Genomic DNA, 17921 nt, shown 5'->3' on the forward strand with positions numbered 1-17921 from the left:
TGACACCAGCCATTTGATGGTTGGACCGTTTGGTTGGAAGCACAAGCAAATGTGACAATTAGCATTCCGGGAATGTAAGTGTTTTTTCAAACTGTCAAATCGATGGGTTTAGATCCACTTTAAGGTTGATCACTACATCATTTGTTAAACCGAATACAGAACTGGACAATTAGCCTGTAATGTATATGACCGGTTTTGCAGGTACACTTCATTACCAGCTACATTCCTGCCCCCAGGGCCGGTCAGCCACACTTCAGCAACTTCGTCTTCATTTGGCACGTGGCCAGCAGTCTCCTGAACTTTTATAAATTGCTGCTGCATGCCCGTGAGACATAGCTGCAATGTGTGACCACAGTAGTAGCTTTAGGTTAAGGGAGACCTATGGGGATAGAGTTACAGTATAGCAACTGGCAGCTACAGATAAGCATGAATGACTGCAAAATGAAAAGAAACTTTTTTTTTTTTATAAACAATATTGACTTTGGCAAGTATGGCAATTACACTACATGGATCAGAAAAGAGTAATGCAAAAGGTGGGTTTTAAAAAAGCGAATTTCACTCTTTCAACCAAATGTCATTTCATTTATTTCTCCGAGCACCTGGTGCAACTCTGCATAGAAAGCAATCAGCTTCCAGGTTTAAGGCTCCATGCACACTGAGCTTTTAATAACGCCGGTAATGTTAGCTGTTTGTTTTTCAGCGTTTTTGCATTAGTGTTTAGCCCGTTTGTGTTTTCTAGAGGTTTTTTTAACCAAAAAAAAATTTTTTTTTTTGCTCAAAAAAAGTCCAAAAAGTTGGTTTGCGCATTTTTCAGCATTAGAGCATTTTTACAACTAAAAAAATCCTCTAGCAACCCATTAGTTCTGGTTTTTTTCCTGCCAAAAAGTGCCCCTGTCAAAAAATGCTGATTACAGTCTATGTGTGCATGGACACATAGGATGCTGGGTAGTTGCTGGGACGTCCGGTCCCAATTATCAAAGCTTAATTGAACATGCTGAAGTTAGAAGCCGATTGGTTGCTATGCACAGCTGCACCAGATTTTGCACTTTCCAGTTTTAGTAATTCAACCCAAGTGTCCATGTACAGTTACAGACAGGGGAAAAAAACAAACAAATACCAGAGCATTAAGGAGGAAGAGCAGGAAAAAAAAATGTTGAACAAATGTGTAAACAATAGACGTGTTTACGGATTGAGAATTCATTCCAATGGCAAGTATAAATTAATAAAAATGGATTCCGTAAATGTTCAAATGCTTGACACATCTAAAAAATATGGAAAACTAGGAAAAAAGGCGTTCAACGGTGCAGAGCAAATACTCAGTGTGCATGAGACCTAAAAAGAAGAAGTGGCACACTGATGAAGCTGCCTGTCACTCTGCTCTCATCTCCTATCAGCATAGATTTGCGCACTGCAGCATACCTGAATGGCTCCTTCTGCTGCTTCTCTCTCCCACTGTCTGAACTCCGCAAAACAGGGACTGCAAAATGAGGTTTCCATTCAAATTCAGGTCTCATGCACACTGCAAGGTTTTTTCCCCCCTACACTGGACGCCTTTGCTCCAAGAGAGAAAATAATTGCTTAAAAAAAAAAAAAAAAAAAAAAAAACGCACCTTTAGCTAAGTTTTGCAAATGCATTTAGGGGAATCAAAAGTCAAAAGTTTGGCATTCATTAATTCCATTGGCCAAAATTATTTATGAACACTCAAACACTAATTGTGCCTAGCATTCAGGCATATGAAGGGATGAAAGAGACCGCACACCACTAGCTTAGCAGGTGAAAAGAAATGTGAAGGGCCTCAGCCTTGAGCTCCTCCTGAGCCCCGTCGCTAATGCACTTCACCCCGCCCAGTGAGGCTTAATCATAGAGGATAGCATTTATTTCAGTAATGCAACTTAAAAGGTGAAACTAATATATGAGATAGACTCATTACATGCAAAGCAAGATAGTTCAAGCTGTGATTTGTCATCATTGTGATGATTATGGCTTACAGCTCATGAAAACCCCAAATCCACAATCTCAGAAAATGAGAATATTGTGAAAAGGTGCAATATTCTCGGCTCAAAGTGTCCCACTCTAATCAGCTAATTAAGCCATAACATCTGCAAAGGGTTCCTGAGCCTTTAAATGGTCTCTCAGTCTGGTTCAGTAGGAATCACAATCATGGGAAAGACTGATGACCTGACACCTGCCCACACTGCCAAAAGCACCAAAACCTGGTTCAAGGACCGTGGGATTACTGTGCTTGATTGGCCAGCAAACTCACCTGACCTGAACCCCATAGAGAATCTATGGGGCATTGCCAAGAGAAAGATGAGAGACATGAGACCGAACAATGCAGAAGAGCTGAAGGCCGCTATTGAAGCATCCTGGTCTTCCATAACACCTCAGCAGGGCCACAGGCTGATAGCTTCCATGCCACGCCGCATTGAGGCAGTAATTGCTGCAAAAGGGGCCCAAACCAAGTACTGAGTACATATGCATGCTTATACTTTTCAGAGGTCCGATATTGTTCTATGTACAATCCTTGTTTTATTGATTGAATGTAATATTCTAATTTTATGAGATTGTGGATTTGGGGTTTTTATGAGCTGTAAAAAATAATCATCACAATTATGACAAATCACGGCTTGAACTATCTTGCTTTGCATGTAATGAGTATCTCATATATTAGTTTCACCTTTTAAGTTGCATTACTGAAATAAATGAACTTTTGCACGATATTCTAATTTTTCGAGTTTCACCTGTAGACATGTTTAGTGGTTCTTTCGGCTAAAATGCGCCTTTCCTGAATGCAGAAGTCACACAAGTTGCATCCTATTTGCAGCAATGGAACGATGCAAATCCGTCCGACTCAAGTTGCAGTACATAAAAAAAAAAAGGGTTCCTGCAGTATTTCTATGCACCTTCATTGCAATTTTCATAGACATCTGTTAAATGAAGTTATACAGAATGTCAGCAAGCCACAATGAAATCGCACTGAATTGTTGGCTTTGAAGTCATGCTGAGTAGCGCAACTTCAAAGCTACACTGGTGTGAACCAGGGCTAAGACTTTTCCTCATGCAGCTGCTGCTTGCAGAAGAGCACAACAATGTAAATCACATTATTCTCTATGGTGCCGGTTCACATCAATTCAGCATGTTCATTGAAAAGGTGCATGCGCTACTTTGGTGCAGTTGCAGCATTGGTGCAGTTTGGCCGCATTGACTTCAATGGAAATGCACCAAAATCACGTGTAAAAACGCATGTACATGCATTTTTAATGTGTTTTTGGTAGTTTTGTGCATAAAATCCAGTCTTTTATTTTGTAGATGAAAAGTATAAAGCCTGAAAAACACATCAAAAACGTGCCAAGAAAAAAAAAAAAAAAAAAAACACACAAGACTAAAAAAATGAATCAGGCTGCAGCTGAACTAATGTGAACCAAGACTTACTCTATCAGGTTATGCCATCATAGCTGATGGCTGAGGACCTACTGTAAAACAGGGGATTAGACACACACTTGGAGTATGGTTTCAATGACAAGCATTTAACTAGATATTCTCAACATCCTTCCAGTAACAGTTACCTCATTAAAGAATAACCTTCTTGTTCCACTTCCGTCTGGATTTTGCCCTCAACACTCCACAGAAACTGCTCTCCTAAAACTCACAAATGATTTAATACGGCTAAAACCAATGGACACTATTCTGTACTCCTACTTCTGGACCTTTCGGCTGCCTTTGATACCATTGACCACCACTCCATCCTCAAAAAAACTGTACTCCTTTGATCTCCATAACTGTGCTTTACGTTGGTTCTCACCTTATCCATCCCACCGTACCTTCATGGCACTTTCAATTCCGTTGGAGTCTTCCAAGGTTCTGTTCTCGGACCTCCCCTATTCTCAATCTACAGCTCCTCCTTGGGTAAGCAGATAGATTTGGGTGTCGTTAGCATAGAAATTATATTGAAAATGTAGACAGCTATCTCTCTGCCCCGCAGCTCACAACATCAGCCTCCTTACTCATCACTAACTTACTGACCAACATATCAGTATGGATGTCACACCACCTATTCAAACTCAATCTATCCAAAACAAAGCTCCTAATATTTCCTACCCCATGTGCCCCTTCCCCAGACTCCTCTGTCAAGATCAATGGCACAACCATCAACCCGTCCGCGCTTGCCAGGGGTAACTCTGGATGTGGGGTCGAAAGGACAGTTCAATCACTTTCCAAAGCTTGCCATCTCAACCTATGCAACATCTAAAAAAAATACACCCTTTTCTAATCAGACACCACAAAGCTCCCAATTCAACATGAATGCTGCTGCCGGGCTCATCTACCTTACCGACCATTCAGTGTCTGCCACCCCTCTCTACCAATCGCTGCATTGACTGCCACTCACCCAACAAATTAAATTCAAAATACTAACAGCAGCTTACAAAGCCATCCAAAACTTGGCCCCAGCTACATCACTAATATCAAAATACCAACCAAATCGCTCTCTCTTCATTCCTCCCAAGACCTCCTGCTCTCTAGTTCCCTTGTCATCTTTTCCCATGCCCGCTTCCAGGACTTCTCCTGAGCCTCTCCGATCTAATGGAATTCCCTACCCCAATCTGTCTGACTTTCTCCTACTCTGTACACTTTTAGGCAATCATTGAAAACTTTTCTGTTCAGAGAAGGCTATCCTGCCAGTACCTAACAACTGTACTTTTATTTTCTCCAACAGCTCAACCTCATCTTATTACCTTTTGTGTCACTTGACCCTCCCTTTTAGATTGTAAGCTCTAACAAGCAGGGCCCTCTGATTCCTCCTGTATTGAAACTATACTGTTTGCACAAAAAAAAAAAAAAAAAAAAAAAAAAAAAAAACACACACACGAACTGTTGGAGCTATGTAAATCCTGTATAACAACAACACATCCTTGCCAAAAGCATCACACACACACTCTGTGATAGATCATGAAGTCCCATATGGAGTTAAAAATGAGCAGCAAGATTTTTACCACTCAAGGAGAATTAAACATTGATCAGGTCACTTTCAGAGCATCACTGAATGAGCCCAAAAAGTGCAAGAAGCATTATAACATATTCAGTCAAGAACACCCTCTTGCCCAGCCCCAGCGTCCCTTTAACTGGGTCATTAAGCCCGAGGGCAGGACAGAATTCCAATCACATGACTAGTAGGATTGGTTGTCACATGGCCAGGAGCCCATCCTGCCAGCTACCGATCATGACTATAGACTAAGAGCTGACTATGACAGCTCAGTCACTGTGCTGTGAGCGCTCTCAACATAGAGATCCTTGGCTGCATATGTACAGCACATGAGCATTACAGCCCACCTCCTTGGTCACCACACAGATGCATTATGTGGGTGGCAAGAGGTTGAACTGATATTTTTTGCATGCAAAACAACAAACACAGAGCAACAAATCAGAATGACTTTAAAGCTGAGGCTTAGCTAAAAAAAAAAAAAAACAAATCACAAAGCAAAACAAAAAACAAAAACCATACACCCCAACCAAAAAAAAAAAACAAACAAACAAAAACACACTTTATTCTGCATTACATACCTGTGATAAAAGTGAACAATGTGCAGGCTGCTGGACTTTGTAGAGATCATCACTGCAGGGATGCCTTGTCCTCTTCCTGCTGCTAAACTTCTAGTGCTGTAGGGATTGACAGCTTTGGGTCCTCCAATGAGAAAAGTTCTTTCACTGATTGCAAAGCCTGTAATACAAACTATGAATGGGGGGGGGGGGGGATCCTGTCAATGATCAGACTTTCCCCCCATTGGCAGATCTTATTACAGGCAAAGAACTCTTCTCAGGGGAGGAGAGGGCAGGTCCCTGTTACATCATCTTTAGTGCAGCTCAGCCCGGAGGCTCCAAATGTGTCAGCCAACACAGTGTTGAAAGTTCAGCAGGAAGAGGATGGGGAGCCCTGCAGTTGCCACCTCGACAGAATCCAGCAAACTGCACATGGTGGGACTTATTTCATACTTTTGGACATACTAAAAGGAATGATTTGCATGAGTTTTCTTCCTCTGTTTTTAGAAAATGTGATGGAATGAAACATGAATACCTTCTTTTCGAAGCTTAACACCGAGATGCCTATTAAAACTGGAGGATGACAGTTTTGTTTTGCAGAATGTTACGATTGTCCAAATTCCACTGCATAAGAGGTCAATGAAAAAGCCCCGTGTTATGGCATCTTCACCACCTCTATGGAGCCATCTCCTCGGATGGTGAACATGAAAGTCTGAATATACGTATAGATGTAATGTGTTGTATACCATCAGCAGCACTTGTGACAGCCTATGTCACCAGCATTTCAACAGTCTTTAGATGTCTATTATCTATCTTCTCTGCTTATTCTGTCTCCAGTCTTCCTACACAGATTTTTCTTTCAGTGATAATCCTCAATGGAAAAAATGATTATGCATTGACTGCCTACAGCTTGCCAACCATTTCCAAATGTTTCAGCTGACAATTTTTTTTCCTATACATATATAAATATAGACATGCATGCTTATATATGGGATGTAACCATATAGAGCAGTCTAGTGGTGAAATTATTATATGGCCTGCTGCCTCTCCAGCTTTTCTACTTGAAGTCAGTTTAAGTACCAAGTATCTGGGTCATTCTGAAAAAAAAGAGGTAATACTGGACTCCAAACACAACAATACAAGACACAAACAGCTAGGGATGATCCTGTGATCCAGTCACAATGCTGTCATGTAGAGTACATCTCTGTTACTCTAACACTGTGAGCTTGCTGACAGAGGTGAAAGCACAGAGAAAGACTTCATAAGGGCCATGATGTTCATGTGGCAGACTGGCTAGAGGCTAGTTAACAACCTATAAAAACCATCACATATATGCAGTGAACCGACTGGCCTTAGATAATGCACAGAGAAGAACCAAACCTTTTATATAAGTTGTAGATGTGTATCTGCAGCCATTTCTTCTGTAGATCATTCAATAAACATGCAGATGAAAGGATTTTTTCTCAGCTCTCTCAGCAGGAGGCGGGAATCTGAAGTCTCAAACTGTGGAGCTCAGTGGGGGGGAGCTCCAAGCCATGATTGGATGGAACGGTCACACCCCCGTTTCACATAGTACATGGAGAACTTAGGTTAACAAGGCGGTCATCAACAAAGAGAATTTTGGGTGCTCTAAGGAGAGAAGAGGGCTACGATGGGCAAACAGTGTTAGAAAATTAATAGTCAAATTTGCTAGAGGAACTTTGTAAAATAGGTTTTACTTTAATAAATTGTGTACATCATTATGTGTGTATATTTATTTTTTTTCAAAGCCCAAAATACAGCCAACTTTTTTTTTTTGTTCTGGATAGAAAGTCTTAGAAGACTTAGAACCTCAGTAGACATTCACTGTTGGCTGGAATTCTTCCTTGTTTTTTGTCTATTAGATGGGTGCCAAACAACAGAAAAAAAAAAAAAAAAAAAGGGACACACAGCATTTCAATCATAACAGATGGGTTTACGCTCAGTTCACACTAGTGTGACTCTAAAGTCACGTGATTTCCAGTGCGATTTTTATGTGAGTTTACACACTCTAACACTCAAGTCACAGAAAAAAAAAAAAAAAAGTAGTGTCAGGAACCTCTTTTTAAGTCGCATACACTGGAATGGGTGTCACTGAAATCAAAAGGGGTGAGACGTGCCATGCAACTTTATGTGTCCAAAGACGTACAACAAGTCACACTTATTTAAAAATGAGCCTTAGTGGCAACCTATCCAAAACTGATGTTTCAGTTTGATAGATTCCAGGGAGTCCATCCATGAAATTTCCTGGCTACTAAATATTCCACGGTCAACTGTTAGTGGTATTTAAACAAAGTGGAAGCACCTGGGAACAACACACACACATCTTGGCCACGTAAAGTGACAGAGCGGGGTCAGCACATGCTGAAGTGCAGTGTGCAGAGTCATTAGCTGAAGGCCTCCAAACTTCATCTAACCTTCAGATTAGCACAACAACAGTGCGTAGAGAGCTTCATGGAATGGGTTTCCATGGCCGAGCAGCTGCATCCAAGCCTTACATCACCAAGTGCAATGCAAAGTGTCGGATGCAGTGATGTAAAGCATGCCACCGCTGGATTCTAGAGCAGTGGAGATGTGTTCTCTGGAGTGACAAATCATGCTTCTCTGTCAAGCAGTCCAATGGACATGCCGGGGTTTGGCAGTTGCAAGGAGAATTGTACTTGCCTGACTGCATTGTGCCAAGTGCAAAGTTTGGTGGAGGAGGGATTATGGTGTGGGGTTGTTTTTCAGGGGTTGGGCTTGGCCCCTTAGTTCCAGTGAAGGGAATTCTTAAAGCGCCAGCATACCAAAGACAATTTCATGCTCTCAACTTTGTGGGAACAGTTTGGGGATGGCCCCTTCCTGTTCCAACATGACTGCACACCAGTGCACAAAGTAAGGTCCATAAAGACATGGATGAGTGAGTCTGGGGTGGAGGAACTTGACTGGCCTGCACAGAGTCCTGACCTCAACCCAATAGAACACCTTTGGGATGAATTAGAATGGAGACTGCGAGCCAGGCCTCCTCCTCTGACATCAGTGCCTGACCTCAAAAATGTGCTTCTGCAGGAATGCTCAAACATCCCCATAGACACCCTCCTAAACCTTGTGGACGGCCTTCCCAGAAGAGTTGAATCTGTTCTAGCTGCAAGGGGTGGGCCAACTCATAAATGAACCCTACGGACTAAGCCTGGGATGCCATTAAAGTTCATGCGCGTGTAAAGGCAGGCAACCCAATACTTTTGGCAATATAGTGTATCTGCATGTGAGTTGAGCAGTGTGTACATGACATATGCAAGGGCTCCTCTTTCCCTGTTAGTTTTTCTTTTGTAGAATCAAACGAGGGCGTTGGAATACAACAAGGTGGGAAGGAATGTCAAAAAACACCTTCTGGACAGGAAACGATTGGGGAACTATGACAGGCAGATCTGGCTCTACCAAAGACATAAGAAGCAAGGGGATAATTCAGCCCTCCACCTATACAATATGGCTTTGGGGTGGACTGGCCTTTTAATATCTGTATTTTACAACACTCAATTGCACAGTAAATTCAGATACATTTTATTAACCTCTTTATTAAGCTCTATATAGCCATCATTTTATTAGGCTCTGCACAGCCACCATTTTATTAGGCTTTGCATAGCCACCATTTGACCCAAGATATTCTTAGGTTATTGTCTGGGGCCAGAGATGTCAATCTTTACAGAATGACTCCCCTGAGGACTGAACCTAAAAATATCCACCAACAGAGACAGCAGTTGTACATGTCAGCAAGTTGCTCTGCGGCTTGCAGTCAATGGAGCTTCATGTATTCTTAATAGATCATTGTGCTCAAAACAGAACACAGTTTTCTGCTGTCCATGATACTTTTCTTATTTGCAGTAACCGTTACATTTTCGGGACAAGCTTTGTTGGGTCTACCTCCTTTTCGGTCCAAGCAGTCACTGAAGGTTTATCAAAATGTTAAGAAAAAGATTCTGCAAAACTACAGTCACCTTAAGCAATGCTCAGACATCACAAAAAGTACTTATCCTTTTCTGTAGAGAGGATTTCCAAGTACCAAGTTTAATGTTTACACAAAACAGCTGACAGTCTAAACAAACTACACATGCCATGCATTTACCTATCCAGGCACACCCTATGTCTGAATGGTCCATGCCATCTGATTTACTAGTTCAAAGACTGATTGAACCAGCTGCTGATGGAAATTCAACACTTCAACTATATATCGGTCTGAGACCATATGCATTGTATATTTGTTGCATTTCTTTAGCCCTGATGAAGGGAGCAAGCTACAGCCCTCGAAATGCACTGGCTTTGCAAACAGTCATCGAAATAAACTTGGATTTGGACTTGTATATCATAGTCCTCTGCTACAATTCTAAATGTATTCAGTTCTACCACAATTTCGGGTCATCATGGAATGCCTTCCATATGTAGAAGCTGCCAACCTCATTATTTAGATTCTGTAAAGCCGAGATCCACCCAAAAGTGGAAGCTCCACTTATCTGCCCCCCCCGCCACATTTGGCACCTTTTGGGGGAGGGGGAGTGGTTACACTCCACTCCACTGCCCCCGCAAAGAAAAAAAAAAAAAAAAAAAAAAAAACACCACACACTCCAGAGTTCCAGCTCTTCTTACTTACTTTCCCAAGCACTTGATTTACTGTGTCATGGATATTATTGAAGCATGTTCTAATCAACGATGACATTTAGTAATTCATCCCAATCCTTTACTCGGAGTCAAAAGCCAATATATAGAGTATATCACATACCTAGCTTGCTGTAAACTTATCTTGACGGTGTACAAGCCATGGAACTATGCTATGTAAACAGTGGGGATAGGAATATACCTTAGAAAAACATCCTCCTATGCCCTCAGAATTCATCAACATTGCATGCTTTGGGGATCGCAACACAAGATCCTTGGGAAACCTAGTTACTAAGTTTAATTACAGATTATTCCACCTGCATTCCTGCAAGGAAACCCACAAATGAATTGGAGACTGCCATTAATGGCCTTTCCTCCTGAAATTGCTGGTTGCCTGGCTGTCACGTTGACCCTCTTACTTCAATACTTCGAGTCACTAACACAGAAAAGGGATGTCAAAAAATACGGCTAACATTTCTCGGACTCTCCTGACATCCATACTGGTTGCTGGTCAGTGGCTCAAAACAGGGAAGGTGGTGGATCAACACACCAGTCAAGCAACTCTCATCTTCAGATGAAGTTCGGCAATAGCAGCCCCCTGAGCTTCTCATGAATGGCTTACTATAAAGCCCAACTCCAGATGTTAGAAGAAACCGATCCTTGCAGTTGGGAGCCCTTGGACTGTAAGGGTTAAATACTTGTTAGGTCTAGCGGGTACAGGAACAGGCAGGATTACCCCATCTTCAACTCCTGGTAACTCCAGCACTGCCCCTTTCTCCCTGAAGCTTTGGTCTGCAGGCGTTCCCTCAGTGTCATCATATACAATGCAGGACTATTAACCCCATTTGTAAGTGGTGGGGGCGAGCATGCAATTGTTGCCAGGAGCATCTTGGAGAGGAAACAGCAGGGTACCAATCATACAAAGCTGGAGGGACCCTGCTGGACCCTTCTCCATATTCCGGCACATCCAACCATAACAAGCATTTTTCCTAATTCCTGGTGCTGGGCTTAAGTTGGTTATAAAGCTAGACGTTTTGTTATCTTAATGCATTCTATGCAAGGTAAAAACCTTCTGTGGTCTGCTCTCTCCCCAGCACCCCTTCCCCCCACCATACTTACCTGAGCCCGATCTCAATCCACGAGGTGTGCACGAGAGTTGTGGCTCTCTCCTCATTCCCTCAGAGACAGCAGCGGGAGCCATTGGCTCTTGCTGCTGTCAATCACAGCCAGTGAGGAAGTCTGTGGGGCAGGCTGAGCTGTGCTTTGCATATCAATGGACATACAGAGAAGGGGTCAGGAGGGAGCACACAAAAGGGCCCCCATCACAAGCTACTTGCTATAGGGGCATTCGGCAGAAGGGAGGGGCCAACAACACCAGTGGGGGACCAGAAACGAGAAGGATCAGGGCTGCATTGTGCAGAACCATTGCACAGAGCAGGAAAGAATGACATGTAGGTTATTTAGAAAAAAAAAAAAAAAATACATCATAGGTTTACAATCACTTTAAAAGCCAACACTTTTTGCTTCCCTATGATTGGATGATGGAGCTCAGCAGAGCTTCATGACATTTACTAACTGCACTTGCAAAGTACACGGGATCCTGTGCACTTGCAAAGTACACAGGATCTGCCTTTAGTAAATTCACCCCACTGTTTGCACATTAAAGTGCCTTAGGTTTAAGAGATTCTAGTGTGCCCTAGTATCAGGGGTGTATTTACCACTAGGCAAACAAGGCACTTGCCTAGGGCGGAAGTTTTCAGGGGGGGTAGCACCTACCCCCAGAAGAAGGGAAGAAAGAAGGGACATGTGCGCCATGGGAAGCAGGTGGGATCCAAGAGAGGCTGCAGGCTGCTTGATGGTGCATGTAGACCCTGACTTTCGTTCCTGGAGCTGTGACGAGGAGTATCTTTTTCTCTATCGCGCGGGGGGGGGGGGGTAGTGGAAGGCTCTCTCGGGGGGGGGGGGGGGCGCTGGCAAGGGTGTTGTTTGTCAATGTCAGGCTCTCTCTCCGTGGGAGGGGGAAGGGGGGTGGTGTTGGTCGGTATCCGTGGGGGCAGACTATTCTTGTGTTGCCTAGGGCAGCACAAAACCTAAATACACTACTGCCTAGCATATAAATGACCAATACATACATGTGAGATTCAGGGTCCATGTAGGATTAAACGCTGCTTCTACAGGAATTTGAGCTGCTTCTACAGGAAAAACGCAAATGTCATACTATGGGGTTGATTTACTAAAAGTGGAGAGTGCAAAATCTGGTGCAGATCTGCACAGAAACCAATCAGCTTCCAGGTTTTACTGTCAAAGCTTAATTGAACAGGATGAAGTTAGAAGCTGATTGGCTGCCATGCACAGCTGCATCAAATTTTGCACTCTCCAGTTTTAGTAAATCAACCCTATTGTCCACGCACATTAGGATGTTTAGATGCATATTTTAAGCTCAGCATTTAGAGGCAGAAAAGAAAAACCCTTCTGGTGCGTATTTTTGAGAAGAGTTTTCTGGCAGAAACGCTAAACACTCCTAAAAGCCTGTACAAAAACGCTCTGAGCATTTTTTTTCTGCCAAAAGAACTGGCTTTTTTTTTTTTAAGCCCAGTGTGCATGGACCCTAAAGGTTTTCTTCCACTTTATGTACAGTTTTATCCATGTCTTACAGCAAAATCGGCAGTCTAATAATAACCGAATCATTGGGATTTAATGAAGATTTGTACTAGAATAATATATGCCACTGCTGACCTACTAAAAGAAACAAAAAAAAAAAAACACTTGTTGTCTGACTGTCATAAGATCCAATGATTTCAATACTCTCTAAAATCACTGATCCGGAACCAGTGTACAGATCAGGAGTTCTGACCTCCCTACCCTGCTCAGTTATGACACCAGGACAGCCAGGCAGCTGCATTTTCAGAAGGTCAGCAGTGACAACCTTCATTTTTGTGTGCACTCCTCCTTCACTAGAACTTCTCCTTTCTGTATGTAACATAATCTGATCTTTTGTTCACACTACATGTCCTAACAGATTTTCAAGAAGTGCATGAAGGCTTTCCTGAACGAGGGGACCTTTAACTGCTCAGATGCATACAGAACAAAAAACTACTAAATAATCCAGCTCCATGTTGCTCCTCAGTATTTTTGGGACTGGCCTAAGATCAGAACTCATTGCTTCTATTGCATAAGAACATCTCTGCAACTGACTTAGCAGAATTAATTGCACATTTCTACATCCCATTTCACAAGCCAGCAGCAAATAAATAATCCCTTCGTCAATTAAGCAGACCTGTACGTCAACTGTAGCTAACGATCCGACGCGAATACATATCTGACGCTCGGCGTTTGGACAGCAACACAAGTTAAATCCAAGAGAACAATAGTTCATTTTTCGGTTGAAACAATTCCCCGTCACACAACTGCATGTCAGATTTTTTTCCCCGCCGTTATTTGTTTATAAACACATGACACCGTGTGACCTACAACTCAATGAGATGGTTAGAAGAAGCATTATTTTGTTTGTTTTTGTTGTTTCCACCAAGCCTGTCCTCTTAGTGCTGCAGTTTTAGCATAGTCTACAGGAGTAGCTGCCATGGTGAACAAATTGGCACTCTATACCAAGGTGTCTGCCTTGGCAAGGAGGCTTGTGCCAGCTGTAGGTTGAATCAGATGTGCCCGTTTGATAACCGTTAAGACCATTGGGTTACCACGTACGGGTTGCCAAGCTGATCCAAGTTAAGGTAACCCAATAAAAAGCGCATTAACTCAATTTCTGCGTTATCCATACACACCTCCGTATGCAGCAGGCAGAAAATGTACTGATAATCTCATCCGTTGCACAGGCACGGTGATGTATTCCAGATGTGTACAGCACCAGATTGGAAAGAAGCAATTTCCCAGCCAAATCCCACATTCTTACACTATGAGATCATGCATTGCCTCTCTCTCCCCCCCATGTTTTTAAGTAAAACATCCAGCCTCACAGGGAACACACACAAGGCTCTGAGCCTCCTCCACCACTGAGGTTCCTTTGTTTCCAGCAAACCCACCAAATGATCCCATCTTTAGAGATGATGCAGCAGCAGCAATGTAGGCATGCAAGACGCATATCTAGAAGGACATTCCATGAAGGGTCTGTCTGCCTAGGCATGGTCTCCAGTGGACAGTACCTGCTTGCGTTCATGCTCCCCAGCTCCTGCATGATGATATCAGCTGCTAGTGTTCAAGGCTTGTGCAGGCAGGAGGAAGCAATAACAGGGCTTTGTTCTGCTTGCGGGGGAAATCAGACAGCAAACCCAATCACAACATCCTCCCTACTAGTCACCCTCTTTCACAAAGTGAAGGACTCTTCCTATAGATCCCAGCCCCCTTTAAAAAAAAAAAAAAAAAAAAAAAAAAGGGACATGTCCAGCTCTGCCCATTAGCAACCTGACTGTGACTTAAACACACAGATTGTGTTCTGATGGGGGACGGATTTCCAGGAGTAGAATCCAGACAAAACACAGAGGCAGCAGGACTTCAAGCACATAGGGAGCCCATTCAGGATTCTGCTGCAGAGGTAGCATTCTATAGCAGCAGACAGCCCAGGGGATAGGCAATCTGAACAGCATGTAATAGAGGAGCCCATGATAACCTAGTAGTGACAATGAAGGAGGGAGGGGGGGGGATATCAGGATGATTAGGAGAAATCTCCTCCACTTTTCTTATGATCAGGCTGCACAGATCAAACTCCTGTATAGGTGACAGTGTGATCATCTGTATACAGGGGGGAGAACACAACAGCACACATCACATCTGATTATTAAATACTGCAAACAGTCCTAGTTTCTATAAAGCGACTGTCTGCCTGTCCCTGCAAGGTGACAAGGTGCCAGCTGCTGGATGCCAATGACTTACAAGTCTCTGCAGGGAAACATCCATTAGTGCCTGTTAGGCAATGAGCTGCAAATCCCAAGACAGGGTCCTGTTGGCAGCCAAAAAAAAGGTAACGAGTTTCAAGTCCCAAGGCTTGTGACATGCAAATCAGCGGTGTGCTGCTTCCTATGGTCTTCCTGGGCACAGAGTGGAGGCGATGGTGCCATGGCAGGTCATTAGACGTCTGGATGACAGGAGTAGAAGGCACTCACCTGATCGCAGGGGGTCTCCTGCTGCTCCCCACCGCTGGACAGGACTCCTCGCACTGACAGCCGAATGTTTGTGTCTGGGCTGATCCCTGCTTCTCACCATCCAGATTAAGGAGAGGAAGGGGTGTTGCTTGATTTCCCCTCTTCTGAACTTCTGCCAGCTCCAGGCAGCGAACACACAAGTAGATGGAGGTTACCTCTGCGACCAGCGATGCCTGTGTATGCGATGACCTAGTTTACATAGGAAGACTTCTTTTTCTACAAGTGGGTGGAATCTGAATGAATTCAGGAACCACACCCAATACACAGCCAGAAAAGAAACAAATTCTTGTAGCAATTCACAACGTCATGTATATGTATCCATGTGTGCATGTATACGTATCCTTGTGTGCATGTATCCATGTGTGCATGTATATGTATCCATGTGTGCATGTATATGTATCCTTGTGTGCATGTATCCTTGTGTGCATGTATATGTATCCATGTGTGCATGTATATGTATCCTTGTGTGCATGTATATGTATCCTTGTGTGTATGTATCCTTGTGTGCATGTATCCTTGTGTGCATGTATATGTATCCTTGTGTGTATGTATATGTATCCTTGTGTGTATGTATATGTATCCTTGTGTGTATGTATATGTATCCTTGTGTGCATGTATATGTATCCTTGTGTGTATGTATATGTATCCTTGTGTGCATGTATATGTATCCTTGTGTGTATGTATCCTTGTGTGCATGTATATGTATCCTTGTGTGCATGTATATGTATCCTTGTGTATATGTATCCTTGTGTGCATGTATATGTATCCTTGTGTGCATGTATATGTATCCTTGTGTATATGTATCCTTGTGTGCATGTATATGTATCCTTGTGTGTATGTATCCTTGTGTGCATGTATATGTATCCTTGTGTGCATGTATATGTATCCTTGTGTGCATGTATATGTATCCTTGTGTGTATGTATCCTTGTGTGCATGTATCCTTGTGTGTATGTATATGTATCCTTGTGTGCATGTATATGTATCCTTGTGTATATGTATCCTTGTGTGCATGTATATGTATCCTTGTGTGTATGTATGCTTGTGTGCATGTATATGTATCCTTGTGTGTATGTATCCTTGTGTGCATGTATATGTATCCTTGTGTGCATGTATATGTATCCTTGTGTGCATGTATATGTATCCTTGTGTGTATGTATCCTTGTGTGCATGTATATGTATCCTTGTGTGCATGTATATGTATCCTTGTGTGTATGTATCCTTGTGTGCATGTATATGTATCCTTGTGTGTATGTATCCTTGTGTGCATGTATATGTATCCTTGTGTGCATGTATATGTATCCTTGTGTGCATGTATATGTATCCTTGTGTGTATGTATCCTTGTGTGCATGTATCCTTGTGTGTATGTATATGTATCCTTGTGTGCATGTATATGTATCCTTGTGTATATGTATCCTTGTGTGCATGTATATGTATCCTTGTGTGTATGTATCCTTGTGTGCATGTATATGTATCCTTGTGTGTATGTATCCTTGTGTGCATGTATATGTATCCTTGTGTGCATGTATATGTATCCTTGTGTGCATGTATATGTATCCTTGTGTGTATGTATCCTTGTGTGCATGTATATGTATCCTTGTGTGCATGTATATGTATCCTTGTGTGTATGTATCCTTGTGTGCATGTATATGTATCCTTGTGTGTATGTATCCTTGTGTGCATGTATATGTATCCTTGTGTGCATGTATATGTATCCTTGTGTGCATGTATCCTTGTGTGCATGTATATGTATCCTTGTGTGCATGTATATGTATCCATGTGTGCATGTATATGTATCCATGTGTGCATGTATATGTATCCTTGTGTGCATGTATATGTATCCTTGTGTGCATGTATCCTTGTGTGCATGTATCCTTCCTTGTGTGCATGTATCCTTCCTTGTGTGCATGTATATGTATCCTTGTGTGCATGTATATGTATCCTTGTGTGCATGTATCCTTGTGTGCATGTATCCTTGTGTGCATGTATATGTATCCTTGTGTGCATGTGTATGTATCCTTGTGTGTATGTATCCTTGTGTGCATGTATCCTTGTGTGCATGTATATGTATCCTTGTGTGCATGTATCCTTGTGTGCATGTATATGTATCCTTGTGTGTATATGTATCCTTGTGTGCATGTGTATGTATCCTTGTGTGCATGTATATGTATCCTTGTGTGCATGTGTATGTATCCTTGTGTGTATGTATCCTTGTGTGCATGTATCCTTGTGTGCATGTATATGTATCCTTGTGTGCATGTGTATGTATCCTTGTGTGTATGTATCCTTGTGTGCATGTATCCTTGTGTGCATGTATATGTATCCTTGTGTGCATGTATCCTTGTGTGCATGTATATGTATCCTTGTGTGTATATGTATCCTTGTGTGCATGTATATGTATTCTTGTGTGCATGTGTATGTATCCTTGTGTATATGTATCCTTGTGTGCATGTATATGTATCCTTGTGTGCATGTGTATGTATCCTTGTGTATATGTATCCTTGTGTGCATGTATATGTATCCTTGTGTGCATGTATCCATGTGTGCATGTATATGTATCCTTGTGTGCATGTGCTGCTTCTAATT

At 42.4% G+C, this 17921-nt stretch overlaps 1 protein-coding gene across 4 annotated transcripts in view; it reads right to left on the reverse strand.

Annotated features, from left to right (window-relative positions):
* The window catches only part of RNF152 (ring finger protein 152), a 58007-nt gene extending 42472 nt beyond the window's left edge, over positions 1-15535 (reverse strand). Inside the window, exon 1 of one of the 4 annotated variants that reach the window (XM_089674850.1) lies at positions 15298-15535. The gene's annotated coding sequence lies outside the window, so the exon portion shown is untranslated. Of the gene's footprint in view, positions 1-13962; positions 14102-14340; positions 14513-15067; positions 15249-15297 lie in introns of those variants that run through there. The other 3 variants (XM_089674854.1, XM_089674851.1, XM_089674853.1) reach the window with 3 other exon arrangements.
* Between the last annotated feature and the right edge of the window lie 2386 nt (positions 15536-17921).

The sequence above is a fragment of the Staurois parvus genome, unplaced genomic scaffold (genome assembly GCF_062004578.1).
Source record: "Staurois parvus isolate SC_StPar_1 unplaced genomic scaffold, SC_StPar_1.0 ptg000153l, whole genome shotgun sequence".
Taxonomy (NCBI): Eukaryota; Metazoa; Chordata; class Amphibia; order Anura; family Ranidae; genus Staurois; species Staurois parvus.